Source organism: Chiloscyllium plagiosum, unplaced genomic scaffold, assembly GCF_037043375.1.
Source record: "Chiloscyllium plagiosum isolate Xiang-an unplaced genomic scaffold, Cpla_swu_hap1 HiC_scaffold_17, whole genome shotgun sequence".
In the NCBI taxonomy this organism is placed as follows: domain Eukaryota; kingdom Metazoa; phylum Chordata; class Chondrichthyes; order Orectolobiformes; family Hemiscylliidae; genus Chiloscyllium; species Chiloscyllium plagiosum.
In genome coordinates, this window is record NW_028270155.1 from 64,983,914 (window position 1) to 64,999,477 (window position 15,564).

The 15,564-nt window shown below is 41.5% G+C and overlaps 1 protein-coding gene across 1 annotated transcript in view; it reads left to right on the plus strand.

The window, feature by feature from the left end:
- Positions 1 to 5,560: 5,560 nt before the first annotated feature.
- Positions 5,561 to 15,564, plus strand: part of LOC122558526 (tumor necrosis factor receptor type 1-associated DEATH domain protein) — a 36,837-nt gene continuing 26,833 nt past the window's right edge. Inside the window, exon 1 of the mRNA XM_043707216.2 lies at positions 5,561 to 5,684. The gene's annotated coding sequence lies outside the window, so the exon portion shown is untranslated. The remainder of the gene's footprint in view (positions 5,685 to 15,564) is intronic.

The window sequence follows — 15,564 nt, forward strand, 5'->3', positions numbered from 1 at the left end:
CAATCTCCTCCTTTAGTTTGTTGACTCTTTAGTTGAATTACATTTTTATTAGTCAATTCCTCTCCATGGAACACCTGTAATTCCACCCACTCAGCCTCCTTGACTTTATCAAAACCCATTTCCCTTGCGTCGCGAGATCCTCTGTGGTTGCTGGCAAACTCAGTCTTCTTCTCTTTGGAGATGTACGTTCTCTGTGGCACATGCCCCCGGTAAAGTCCTGTTCCATCAATGGTGAAGGCTTGTTTCGATGAGTAACCATCTTCTTCAAAATTTATTATTAAAGGGGCAGGGAATACATCAGCCCCTTCAGGACTAGTAATAGCTACTTCACCGCTCACTTTAATGTTATGTAAACAGGAACGCCTCGAAGCGCTCGATACAACCTTGACTAGCAGTGAAACTTTCCAACTGTGAACCCACACCTTGCCCATTCTGCAAGTCGTCATAGGCTTCTGGCTTTTGCCTGGATGACCATCAAACTAAGAGACACCTTGCACTGGTTTTGGTCTTTTATCCAGACTTACCAGTGTCTTTCCATGCTCTCCATGACGCTGCTTCTGGTCCAACATATCCTGCTGGCACTTACAGGTGTAACACTTTGTGCACTGTGTTTGATTTTGTCAGCATTACTACGAATGGTTCTCAATGACGTAGGGGGCAGCCCAAGTGCTCTGCCAATCGTGACTGCTCATTCTCCAGCCTCAAGCCATCGTAAAACCTCTAATTTCATTTCCAATGTGATCGTTTTCTTTTTTTTCCATAGTACCTAATTGATTACCATCACTTGCCAGCTGTTTTTGATTCATGTTTAAGAGCAAACAGGAACACTAAGTCACAAACTTGGAAGAATCTTAGACAGCTTTCCAATGGCTTCTCTGTCTCCAACCGATGCAAAGCTGAACAAGGCCACACTCAGGGCTCAGAATTAATCAGAAGATTACAAATTCAGGTTCCTGAAGGATAAGTATTGTACCCTATATCTTTCACCCACAGCCCTTGAGCTAAATAAACCATTTTTAATGCAGCAAATGCCTCTCCCACCGACTTTAAGTGGCCTCTCTGCTTCATCCGATACAAATCTCCACACCATCAAAACTGAGGCTCTAAAATAAGGATTTCAGGGTCAGGAAATAGACCTTCATTAAAAGTGAGCAGAATACAAGTTTCAGCTTTATTCCTGAAAACAATACACAGTCAATATAGCATTTCGACATAGTGTCTTGTGCTGCAGTTTTCAGGAAGAGTAGCTGATACCTCAAACGTCTCTCCTCACGCTCACTCTAAGATAGCACCAGACAGTTCACACGATACTACACAAGGTGGAACAACATTACTGCAGAGGCAGTAATGTTCAGAATGCAGGCCAGCACTGTTAGACCCACAATGTTAAAGCAAACAACAATTTAAAGTGGGGACTTACTGAAACTTTAAATCAACAATTCCATTTATACAGTATGTTACTCTAGTCCTGGTTGATAATGTTGCCACATCACAGAAAGATGACGTTATATCTAAAATAAAAGGTCAGAGAAATTGCAAAGATTAATTGGTCAGTTGAACTGCTTGTAGACTGGACCACGTTAAATTTGATATATTAGAATGAAGTCTTAAGAAGGAAAAGCTGTCAAGTAGAGAAGCTTGTAAGGGTAGAACATAAAGTCACTCACTTTCAGATAGATATTAATCTTCTAGAGCAGCTAGATTCTTATTATCTCATTTCGGTGAAAACAGGAATTATTGCCCCTTAGTTAGGTAAGTTAAGAAAATGAAAAAAAAGTTGTTAAAAGTACAGTGGCTGCTGAAACAATAGCTTTTGTGGAGGTACCAGAAAAAGAATTCTACTTGTCAAATATTTTAAGTGAGATTCACTACATGGCTATACTGAAAATAGTCAGGAGTCCATTGAATGTTTTGGAGGTAATAAGTCATTATTGGATAACATACACAAACTGAGAGAGATAACAGATTGCAGGTGTACCTTGCTAGTCTGAAAAATACGCTGGAGAGCACAAAGATATGCAAAATTAAATGAATTGATGCAAGTGATCAGCAGATTCTTTTACACAAAGAAGGTCTAGCTAAGGGGCATCTCACAATGTCGTGCTCTGAAAAGAATATGTAGGTCTTTTAATTTGTTTTGAAAATTTGACTGCAACTGGAAACAGTAATTTTTGTTTAATCAGAGAAAAGGATATCTCAATTGCTTGCAAATGCTAGGGCATTAACTTGCCATACAGTTGTGCTGCAATTAAGTGCAACAACAGGCTCAGCGGTAACATACCTAATTCTACATCAGGAGGCTCTATGCTCAAATCATGCAGGACCTATTGCAATTCAGGTTCTTGTATTTTATATCAGGACAAGCCTTATTGTGTGAGGATATTCATTATTGTTGAAATTTCAAAAACAGCATTAGTAGATTAAAATCCTTTTTTTTAAGAAAACCTTCTGAGCCAGAGTCTCTAAGCTCAAGTCTTATCTACCCCAGATATATATATTTATTTTAGTGAATAGAAGATTAAAATTGGTAGTGGCTAGGTTAGGAGGTGGACATTTGTAATGTGTGACTTTGTAAATAAAGTTGAGAAACAAAGACTGGTTCCAGTTGTATCCTTCATCATCTGACTTTCTGGATTAGGACACTAATCTCCTTTCTCCATTGAAGGAATTAATGTTTTCAAAGAGATATAAAGGAAACTGTTTTCACTAAGTGAAATAACAGTTGATAATTTCGCACAAAATCTACATGCAACTCAGATGGAAACAAGCTGCAGTAGTGCAGTTTGTCCAGCAGGAACGTTCAAGTGAACATACAGGTCAGGTATCACTAATAGAATTGAAGCAAAATGAATTTTAAAGCACGGAAAGTGACCATTCAGCCTATTGTGCCTATTCTAACTCTGATAGAGCAGTTCAAATTGGGCTCAAAGCTCAGCTTCTCCACATAATCCTGCAAATTGATCCTTTTCAAGTACTTGCCCAGTTGTCTCTTAAAATTCCCAACAGAAATTCATGTCTCTCCGTTACTACAGTCCAGATCCTTACAATCCAAAAATACTATTCCAAATTGTCCTTCGTATTTTTATCAATTTTTTTTAACATATAACCTCTGGCTTGCAACACAATGGTCAAAAAAAAAAGTTTCGCCATATTTTTGTCTGTTAAAATGCCTCATGATATTGAATAACTCTTGTAGGTTTCCCCTCAACCTTTCCTGCTGCAAGACCACTTCCAGCTTTTGCAACCTCGATGTAACTAAAGGTTCTAATCCCTGTATTATCCAGGGAAATCTCATTTGTACTGTCGCCACAATCAGGACATCCTTCCAAAATTGGATTGCCCAAAATTGTACAATATCAATCTCCCATTAATGAAATAAAAAAAACACAAGTTTCTTTCATTTTGTATGCTTCTAATTTCTTAATAAGTCTGATGTGTTTTTTGCTAGCTTTTACATAAACCCATGACATTCCCTCCAATCTTCTTTGCTATTTAATGAAGCAAATCAATCAGATTAATCAGACACAGCTTGCCTTTAAACAATGCATGCTTTAACAATCTATGCTATCCCAAGTGAGAGCTCATTTTATTGACAGTGATCTCTCAGTTTTCCCACAATTAACATTGACTGATTTGTAGTTACCTCTCCACTTTTTTTTAAAAAAAGGTTTTTCTAAAGCTGGTGAAATTGCTTAGTGCTGCTGTCTGTAGACAAGCAAACCCCTTGGAAAAGAAGTGTATCACTATCTCTCTGCCTGGTTCATAGTACAAGTTGTCTCACTGTTTGGGACTGGGTTGGATTGTAAGCAAGGCTTCTCACATTTGGAAGTGACTAAATCCCTGCTTTCACCATCAGTTTGACCATTCCTGGATTGAATTTTTAACAATGCCATGCATATCCGTGATTGCATTAAACTTGGCATCTTTCTACCATCATACAGTTATTCCAATCAGTGATTTTTACATTGTCACCATATAAGATTAGATTACTTACTTAGTGTGGGAAACAGGCCCTTCGGCCCAACAAGTCCACACTGACCCGCCGAAGCGCAACCCACCCAGACCCATTCCCCTACATTTACCCCTTCACCTAACACTTCGGGCAATTTAGCATGGCCAATTCCCGTAACCTGCACATTTTTGGACTGTGGGAGGAAATCGGAGCACCCGGAGGAAACCCACGCAGACACAGGGAGAATGTGCAAACGCCACACAGTCAGTCGCCTGAGGCTTCGAAAATAAATTCAGTAAAATATCAATGACCAGATGTGTGTCCTGAAATTTTATATTCGATTTGCTTGTGGTGGGCTGTATTTACATTAATGAAACAAAGTTTAGAACAATGAAACTAAAAAAAAACTTAAGCCCAAGTTACTCACAACTTACTCTGCAATGCTGACCATTAAAATTATACCAGAATCTGAATAGTCTGATTCAGTAATAATTATACTGTTTATAGCTGCAGTCAAATAAACCCCACAAGTGCTGACATTGGTATTTCCTGAAAAGAAAATCTCACTTCCTTTTCTCCGCTTTTTTTTTTACATTTCGTGTCAGCTTGGGACAAAGCGTTTCAGCCTCGAAGTTAGAAGTGTGCTGGATCAAGTCCCATCTTTAAGTAACCTAGCCTGAGACTCAAGTGCAGAACTGATGGCATACTACACTGCCTGGAGCTGCTCTCTCTCCTACTGAAACATTCGACTGTCCAGAAGAGTTGTATTGTTCTTCTCTCCGCAGATGCTGATTTGTTCCGTCACTTGCTGTTTTTATTTCAGATATCCAGCATCCGCAGTTGCTTGCATTAAAATAAATATCCGTGTAAATTTGTGGTTTAGGGGCTTGCTTGCTCCTGTGGACAAAGGCTGCTGACTGCACTGTCAAGGTAACTCACTCACTGTGAGAATGAGAAACCCCTCCATGCTGCACTGGAACAATTTTGACTCTATGAAGTGTTTCAAATATGCAAATTCTTGCCTTCCACTTTCCTCCTTCATTTTCACTCCTCCCCTTCTCTGCAAACCAACTCCTTGTCTGCCTTCTCAGAACTTCAGGCAGGATTTGGAAAAGGTGCAAAGCCCATTCGCCTTTCCCTCCTCTTTTTGCCTGTCTGCCTCACTGTGTTTCTTTCTCTCCCTATTCATCCATCCATTCATGTTTTTTGTTTTGACGGCCCCCTTGCATTTTCTTACCTCTGTCTCCCGGTGAGGGGCTGCGAGAGACCCTCAGTAGCGCCGCGGGCCGCCGCAAGTGAAACCTCCAAGCCGGCAAGGGGCGCACGAGAGCGCAGGCCGAGCCCGCACTACGCGTGCGCCCAACATCGGTCCCACAAAGCAGCGCGGCGGCCTTTGGGGAAGAGGTGGGAGGGGGGGAAAAGCATTGAGCGGTTTCAGAGCCGCTTTGCATTGTGGTTGCACCGCCCTTCCATGACTGCATCTGTTAACCCGCCGAGGTGAAAAACCTCAGGCCATTTCCTGCTCAGGTAGTTTGAACGCCAAAGTGTAAGATCGCCCCAATCCACTTTTTGAACTTGCCAAGGGGACTGACAGCTCCAAATAGCCTTTCGTACGAATTTTAGACGACAAAGCGGAACGGGAGTCACGTTGTCAGAGTGACTGAAGTGCGCAGGAGCAAAAATAATGTGACGTTAGGCGGAAGTGCGCTGGGAAGACAGTGAGGAGCTCGCGGTAGGTAACCGGGGGGGTCACCGGGTGACCTGGGGGGGGGGGGGGGTAGCGGTGGGGTAACCTAGCAACCAGTTCCTTCGGTACCGACTCCTCGTCTCGGTTTTAGCAAAATCGTTCACTCGCTTCTAACGGCAAGGGACTAGAAAATGGCGAGACAGCCACTGGGGGAGGGGGATGTGCCTGATGTTTTTGTACTTTTCACTGTCACCAGTTCCCAGTATTTACCTCCGGGGTAGGGTGGTGCAATGAAGGAGAGCTTTCGTCTTTTCTGTCTAATTTAGTGGATACTGTGTAAGAGGGGGAGTGGCGTTTTTGATAAGGGATAGCGTTACAGCTGTGCTGAGGGAGGATATTCCCAGAAATACATTCAGGGAAGTTATTTGGGTGGAGCTGAGAAATAAGAAAGTGATGATCACCTTATTGGGATTGTATTATAGACCCCCCCCCCAATAGTCAGAGGGAAATTGAGAAACAAACTTGTAAGGAGATCTCAGCTATCTGTAAGAATAATAGGGTAGTTATGGTAGGGGATTTTAACTTTCCAAACATAGCCTGGGATTGCCATAGTGTTAAATGTTTAGATGGAGTGGAATTTCTTAAATATGTACAAGACAATTTTCTGATTCAGTATGCGGATGTACCTACTAGAGAAGGTGCAAAACTTGACCTACTCTTGGGAAATAAGGCAGGGCAGGTGACTGAGATGTCAGTGGGGGAGCACTTTGGGACCAGTGCCATAATAGTATTCGTTTTAAAAAAGTGATGGAAAAGGATAGACCAGATCTAAAAGTTGAAGTCCTAAATTGGAGAAAGGCCAATTTTGACGGTATTAGGCAAGAACTTTCAAAAGCTGATTGGAGACAGATGTTTGCAGGTAAAGGGACGGCTGGAAAATGGGAAGCCTTCAGAAATGAGATAACAAGAATCCAGAGAAAGTATATTCCTGTCAGGGTGAAAGGGAAGGCTGATAGGTATGGGGAATGCTGGATGACTAAAGAAATTGAGGGTTTGGTTAAGAAAAAGAAGGAAGCATATGTAAGGTATAGACAGGATAGATCGAGTGAATCCTTAGAAGAGTATAAAGGCAGTAGGAGTATACTTAAGAGGGAAATCAGGAGGGCAAAAAGGGGACATGAGATAGCATTGGCAAATAGAATTAAGGAGAATCCAAAGGGTTTTTACAAATATATTAAGGACAAAAGGGTAACTAGGGAGTGTATAGGACCTCTCAAAGATCAGCAAGACGGCCTTTGTGTGGAGCCGCAGAAAATGGGGGAGATACTAAATAAATATTTTGCATCAGTATTTACTGTGGAAAAGGATATGGAAGATATAGACTGTAGGGAAATAGTTGGTGACATCTTGCAAAATGTCCTTATTACAGAGGAGGAAGTGCTGGATGTCTTGAAACAGTTAAAGGTGGATAAATTCTCAGGACCTGATCAGGTGTACCCAAGAACTCTGTGAGAAGCTGGAGAAGTGATTGCTGGGCCTCTTGCTGAGATATTTGTATCATCGATAGTCACAGGTGAGGTGCCAGAAGACTGGAGGTTGGCAAACGTGGTGCCACTGTTTAAGAAGGGCAGTAAAGACAAGCCAGGCAACTATAGACCAGTGAGTCTGACCTCAGTGGTGGGCAAGTTGTTGGGGGGAATCCTGAGGGACAGGATGTACATGTATTTGAAAAGACAAGGACCGAATCGGTATAGTCAACATGGCTTTGTGCGTAGGAAATCATGTCTCACAAACTTGATTGAGTTTTTTGAAGAAGTAACAAAGAAGATTGATGAGGGCAGAGTAGTAGATGTGATCTATATGGATTTCAGTAAGGTATTCGACAAGGTTCCCCATGGGAGACTGATTAGCAAGGTTAGATCTTATGGAATACAAGGAGAACTAGCCATTTGGATACAGAACTGGCTCAAAGGTAGAAGACAGAGGGTGGTAGTGGAGGGTTGTTTTTCAGACTGGAGGCCTGTGACCAGTGGAGTGCCACAAGGATCGGTGCTGGGTCCTCTACGTTTTGTCATTTCCATAAATGATTTGGATGTGAGCATAAGAGGTACAGTTAGTAAGTTTGCAGCTGACACCAAAAGTGGAGGTGTAGTAGAGAGCAAAGAGGGTTACCTCAGATTAAAACAGGATCTGGACCAGATGGACCAATGGGCTGAGAAGTGGCAGATGGAGTTTAATTCAGATAAATGCGAGGTGCTGCATTTTGGGAAAGCAAATCTTAGCAGGACTTATACACTTAATGGTAAGGTCGTCTGGAGTGTTGCAGAACAAAGAGACCTTGGAGTGCAGGTTCATATTTCCTTGAAAGTGGAGTCGCAGGTAGATAGGATAGTGAAGAAGGCGTTTGGTATAGGTTAGGTGCAGGCAGGTGAGACTAGATTGGGTTGGGATATCTCGTTGGCATGGATAGGTTGGACTAAAAGGTCTGTTTCCATGCTGTACATCTCTATGACTCTCTGACTAATAGTTTGTGCTCACTGTTACGTTTTAATTTGATATCTGGCTTCATTATCTCAGAGTCATTAAGTGTCCGATTCTTAAAGGTTTGTGTCACTTTTTGAAAGGAGTGGTTTGAATTTATCTTCATTGTGTTTCAGAAACATTCTACAGTCTTCGCTTTGTAATGCAATTACCTGTGCAGAAAATTGTCAGCCATTTTGCACACCATTGTGTCCCACGAACAGCAATGAGAGAAATGTCTGTTACCTGTTCATTTTTGGTGAAGAGAAGAATGTTGGTTAAACATGAAAGCACTTGGTGTATAGATTAGTACCATTGCACCTTTAGTATCCACTGAGGAGATATGAGGTGATTAGTAACTTAACTGAAGGAAGGCACTACTGACAAGGTAGTGTAGCTTCAGTACTGAACTGAAATGTCAAATCAGATTATGTGCTCAAGTTCTGGAGTGGAACTTGATGGATAATATTTCAAAGAAGTCTGAGAATTGACAACTGAGTCAACTTAAAAATGACGGAGTTGACAAGAAACAAAATATTGCAGATGCTGGAGATCTGAAAGAGAAAAATATGGTAGCATCTGTAGAGAGAGAAATAGTTAATGTTTCAAGACCAATATGACTCCTTTCATCTGGCGTGTCACAGATTTGTTGGCTTACAGGGTGAATAGAGAGTGTTAGAATGCAGACTTGTTTCATCTTGACACCAGTGCAGCTTTAATCTTGTCTATTCAAGTGGAGGTCAGTAGAAATGTTACCGACACAGTTGTTACGAAGTACCCTAGTAGCTCATTCACTGTAGCTTGGGTAGAGACTACTTTTCACACAAGGTGTTTGGAGTTAAAATGTAGATAACACCCAAAACTGAGATTGTGATTTCCAAGTCATTATTTATTGTCCATGACAGTACTGGTCCAAATGTACTCGACAAATTCCTTTTGGAGGGAGATGCTTTCAGGACTGATTGACTTATATTAGTTCATATAGTTAATTGCAAATTAAATTGTTTATTTAAACATGTCTGCACTTGTCGATTGGTTTACTCACTATCAGGATATGAGAAAGATTGCTGTCTGATCATTCATATCCTGAAAGAATGCGAACAAGCCCATTTTTTGCTTGATGTACAAATTTATTTTTTTATTATCTATCCAGTTAAATACTAACTCATGGGGTGCCACAAGTTGGAAATGCTGTAAGATTAGCTTTTTTATATAATTTGCAAGCTCTTCATTTGGTACCTTAATTGGGAGTCCACTCACCCTGAGACTGTCTATTCATCAAGAAAGCAGGTTCACCACTTTCAAAATTATGTACTGCACAACAGTAGGATCAAAAACAAAAGAGGCAACATTGACCATGGGCTCCACAAATGTCCAGACCTTTTCACAAATTACCTTGAAGGTCATGAGCCAATGCTAATTTGATGTCCATTTGCAAAGGGGATCTCTCTGACTCTGTTTGAAATGATTTTGTGAAGGACAGACTTGCTTTGACAATAACAATTAGCATTAGAATCTGGAGATATTTTCCTGCCCACATGATTTGATGTTTCTCAAGGAAGAGCTATTCACCCATAAAAGATGATGTACATATTGTGGCACATTGGGTAGTGATGCTACCTCTGAACCAGAAACTACAGGTTCGTGCCACTCGTAGACCTGATGGCAAAGGAAAGTGCATTCACAATCTGACAAAAATAGGTTGAACATCAACTGGTGAATCCTTCCATCACATGCCAATGACATACCATAACACTGGAAGTGATTCCTGGGAAGCTATATACATTGGGAGCTTCTACTATGATTGTCCATAGCTCCAGACTACCACATACGTGTAAAAGTGCACATTGCCATGACAGCTCAGAATCCTTGGCGCTCAGTTGGCTTCATGGTCAGATTAGTACCAACAGTTTGGAGTTAAATTCCCGCATCATCGAATACAGCCCTCCAAGGCAATTCTCACGCAGCCTACTTGATTTACACCAGAGCTCAGGGTTTGATTTCCCACTTGGGCTGTACTAGATTCTAGACATATCTCATTGTCCTGTCTGTGGCAGAGGTTGTTTTGCTGTGGATCAAAAATGCCTTTGGACAGAGAACGGAAGAAAAATGGAAAGTATAATTTTATGTTGTTTGTAGAGAGCTCGGAATGAATGTTTGAATGGTTTTCAATTCAGGGTGCCAAATAATAATGTGTCATTCTATTGGTCCAGCAGCCACTTGGAGAGCTGGGAAATACAGTCAATGATTCTCCACTATTTTGAGTCCAAGGTGTCATTATTTTGAACTAACGGCAAGCAAAGACAGAACAGATGGAGAACTGATGTGTGCACAATTGGGCCTTTTCCAAAGTGTTATGAAACTAATTACTCGATTTGCCACTCTCAACAAGAGGTCAATTTAAATGAAATATTTGATGTCGTTTGTGATGACAATGGTTGTGAACTAAGTCCACATAACCAAATGAACCATCGTTCAGACAAGCTGATATGTAGCAGCAAGCAATGGGTTTAGTTCCATCCTCATACTCTGTTAGGCATTTACACCAAGGATCTGTCTGGGTCTTGCTGCTTTTCGCCTTGGACTGCTTCAGGATCTGAGGAGTTGTGAATGATGCTGAACATTGTGCAGTTCGAAGAACATCCTACTTCTGACCTTATGACTGAGGGAGGGACACTGAAGCAATTGAAGGTGGTTGGGCTAGGACACTAACCTGAGAAACACCTGCAGAGGTGTCCTGGAATTGAGAGGATAGACCTCCAACAACTTCAATCATCTTTTGTGTTCGATATATGATTCAACCAGCAGAGAGATTTGCCCCTAATTCTTACTGATTTCAGTTGCCACAGTTGGCCAACTGCAGCCTTTACCAAGGCAAAATATGTTTTTCCCTTTCACTTCAAGTTGAATTAAATTTAAATGTTATGAATTCAAGCAGATAAAATGTGTGGAAAACACAATGTGGCTTATGGTTTAGTTTCTGTAATGGTTTAGTTACACAGTTCACAGCAAAGGATGCAGAAGAGTCATTACTCAGAAGCTGCAGTATAGCTTGGCATCCCCAATTGTCCTGGAGGAGGTGGTGGTAAGCAGCTTCCTTGAACTGGGGCAGTCCTTGGGGTGTAGATGCACCTCAATGCTGTTAAAAAGGCAACAGGAAAGGACAGGCAACTTAGAATGTTGTTGTTACCTGTCACTGAGAAACAAAAATATGTACATAGGCTGAAATACAGTGGAAACACTTAGAGCTGAATAAAATACAATTAATTTATTACATGCTTAAACAAATAACACACACTTTTAACTGCTAGAGATATCTTAATCACTGTCTTTCACTACCCTGGTTTCTGTAACTAACCCCAAACATTATTACCGGGGAGAGTTGGCAGCTGGCCAGGCTGAAACTCTGCTCGACTTCTTCACCATTGGATACCTCCCACAGTGTTATTCTTCGAAGTTCTGCTGAACAAAGCATTTTTCTCAGGCTCGTTATACACCGGTCTCTGCCCCAGGTGTATGCCTTATTTGGAATTGTCTGTGCACGTGACCAATCCCGAATATTTTGTCCAAATGTATGCCTTATTTGGTAGAGATGACAGTTATTGATTTCCTGCCATCTTGGCTTTTAGCAGACCTGAATGACTCAGTGTAATTCCACTCACATAATAGCCTATTGTGAAACCTCTTATCAGTTTCTATTATCTTTAGCCTTATCCAACATCTTCCTCCTTTTGGACCAAAACTTTACCTGAGGATCATCCCTATTGGGTTTACTATATCTTAGAGACAGTGCCTCCTTATGTTATTACATTTGTGTTATTTTAAATGCCATTTAGGTTATTGTACTTATCAAACCATAGTCATAAATGTAAAGAAAGTTACAAATCAGTTTACAATATCTTATTCATTTTCCTTTTGTTCTGTAGCAAACACACATTATTAAATGCTTTCCCAATTTTCCAAGGTACGCATAATGTCAATTCAAATGACAGTGAACGAATAGTTAAAAAAGATGCAATTAATTAGCTATACCTAGATTATTCTTACTCTGTAATCAGCAAACATTACAAAATCTCTTCCATATGAACCATCTTTTGGTATCTGTTGTCAGTCCCTTCCATTTCTTAACTTTCCGTTTTAATAAACAAAAATGACTATTGCAACATTGAATATAAAAATTGCAGTAAAACAATCACGCGACATAATTCTGATACATGAATGGACCTGAGTTTTCATCCCCAATCCCACATTTTATTCTAGAAACTTGGAGCCTGCAAGTCCCTATATCTGCCTTTTCTGCATGAGTTTTAATCTCCTTAGGCACAGCCCATTTATGGATAACTTGCTTTGCCTTGAAAATTAGATTTTTTTAGATTAGATTACTTACAGTGTGGAAACAGGCCCTTCGGCCCAACAAGTCCACACCGACCCGCCGAAGCGCAACCCACCCATACCCCTACATTTACCCCTTACCTAATACTACGGGCAATTTAGCATAGCCAATTCACCTGACATGCACATCTTTGGACTGTGGGAGGAAACCGGAGCACCCGGAGGAAACCCACGCAGACACGGGGAGAATGTGCAAACTCCACACAGTCAGTCGCCTGAGGCGGGAATTGAACCCGGGTCTCTAGCGCTGTGAGGCAGCAGTGCTAGCCACAATGATCTTCACCCAGTCTGCAGTGAAGTTTGGAATGGACGTAAGTTCCATTGCCATAAGTTTTCGTCTGTATCATTTTGGTGGATGGATCAAATTATGCACAATTTCTCATCGGTTTCTGGCTTAAACAGAATTTGGCGGCTCATGGTTAAGTCCTGATTTGGAGGTGGTAGTCTTGACTGGGATGTACAAAGTTAAACATCACACAACACCAGGTTATAGTCCAACAGGTTTATTTGGAAGCACTAGCTTTCAGAGCGCTGCTCCTTCACGTGGTTGTGTAGAATACGACCGCAAGACACAGAATTTATAGCAAAACTTTGCAGTGTCATGTCACTGAAATGATACATTGAGAAAGACCTAGATTGGTTGTTAAGTCTCTCATCTGTTAGAATGACTGTGTTGGTTTCAGTTCTTTCATATGTAAATCCCAGAACTTTGTTTAAAATTACATTCTCAAGTGAACTTTAACAATAGGTGCCATGTTGGCCCAAATAAAGCATTGAAGGTGTGAGGTGCCCTGTGTGAGGCTGTCTGTGCCCCAAGTTCAGACTGATTCTATTTCTAAAAAAGGGATTTATAGAATCTTACATGGATTTGTGCACTTTTGAGCAAAATAAAACTTAATTCTGCAAGTACAAATTCATCGCACGCACTTTGTGTGTGTGTGTGTGGGTGGGTGGTTGGGGGGGTATATGTCCATGAGAAGGTGCATGTGTGGATGTGGGTTTGTATGTGTGAGCATATGAGAGAGAGCTTGTTTATGAGAGAGGGTCTGCGTAAGTGTATGGATCTGTAGGAGTGTGTGTAGTGCAGTGGGGTCACCTGTTGTGTGACATGAACCCAAGGTCCTAGTTGAGGCCATCCCCATGGGTAGTGAACTTGGCTATCAGCCTCTGCTAGGCCACTTTGCGTTGCTGCCTGTCCTGAAGTCTGCCTTGGAGGTTGGTCACTCGAAGGTCTGAGGTCAAATGTCCCGGATCACTGAATTATTCTCTGACTGGGAGGGGAACACTCCTGGCTGGTGATAGTTGTGCGGTATCCATTCATTCTTTGCCATAGCCTCTGCTTGGTCTCGCCAATGTACTATGCCTCAGGGCATCCTTGCCTTTAGTGTATGAGATAATCAATGTTGGCCAAGTCACATGAGTACCTGCTGCGTACGTAGTGGGTGGTATCTGTGTTGACACTCTGACATGTCTTGCAGCACCTGCCATGACAGGGTTGTATGGTATTGTCCTGAAAGCCGGGCAGTTTGCTGCGAACCATGATCAGTTTGAAGTTTAGTGGTTAAAAGCGAGAAGTGAGGGCATGGGGAAGGTCTTGGCCAAGACACGGTCATTCTAAAAAATGAGAGACTTAACAAACATTCCAGATCTTTTTCGATATATAATTTCAGTTGCATCACACTGGAAACTTTGCGATAAATTCTGTGTCTTACGATCTTATACATCACAACCATCTGATGACAGAGCTGCGCTCGGAAAGCTCGTGCTTCCAAATAAACCTGTTGGACTATGACTTGGTGTTGTGTGATTTTTTAACATGGTTAAGTTAGAGATATTGCTGATTGCCACATTCTGTCCATCCAAGTTTACAATGTCCTTCCTTTTTTGATATCCTGAGGCTGCATGGCAACATTGTTGGTGTCTCCCCCAAGGCATATTTAAGAAAATGTTTTCTATCCTGCTAGTAGATAACCAATGAGCAGTTCTCATAAGATACACATCTATACTGAGTTAGCCCCTCTTTGAGCATTTCTTCCGAACATGCCCAGTGGTTTCCCCCTTGATGGCATTGGGACAAATCCATCCCACTTTTGGATCTCACTAGAACTATAGCATGAGTTGGTGGGTTACTTAATGATATCCAGGTTCCTTCATGGTATTTACCCATATTATGAACTCTCATTAGGGGTGTGTCAGATTGCTTCATATACCCAAACATGGGGGCAATGCACCAATGCAAAGCTGACCTTTATTATAATCACAGGTGATCAAGGCTTTGTTGGTCAGTGTGAAGTGAAGTGCCGTAAGGGGGTCTTCTCCCACACCCAAGTCCTCAGTTGCTCATCTGACATCCAGTCAGGTATTCCATGAGCATCAAGTTGCAACATATTTGTGTTAACCGTAGATAGTAGCCAGCTAGTATATGTTGAACAAAATGCTGTTTTATTAACGTGGGTCATCTCACAAGCTACCTTCTTGGTAATTTCTTGAATTGATCTCAAAATTTTGATGGTGCTTAGGGCTACCTGTGCTGCTTGCTGTCCTATTCAACCCATATTTCTTGATCCTGGTATTCCTGAAGGGAACTTAACTGAGCGTCAATTTCTGCTATGTCAAGGGTGTTAACAGTGACCACCCTTGATACATACCGTAGCTCCCACTAACTCTGCCAACTCTCTTCTTCCTTTTCTCTTTCTGATATGACTTCACTCTGACTAAGTTGTTTCCGGAGTATGTGGTCAAAGAGCTGTCAGGTTGTGTTATTGTACCAGGATGGCACCTGTGTATCTATTACATTAAACGTGACCTGTAAGTGTCTATATCCTGCTATTAGAGTAACTATTGCTTCTATTTCTTCTAAAACTAACCCTACTGTCCCTGTGTCACTGCGATTCACTGCGTTGTGTCTCTGAGGTGGTTCCGGGATCATGATGGTAGTAGTTGATGGGCTATCTCTGTACAATGTAAAAGGTTCCTGCTCATGGCATCTATTCAAATTGTTCCCATCCTCCCA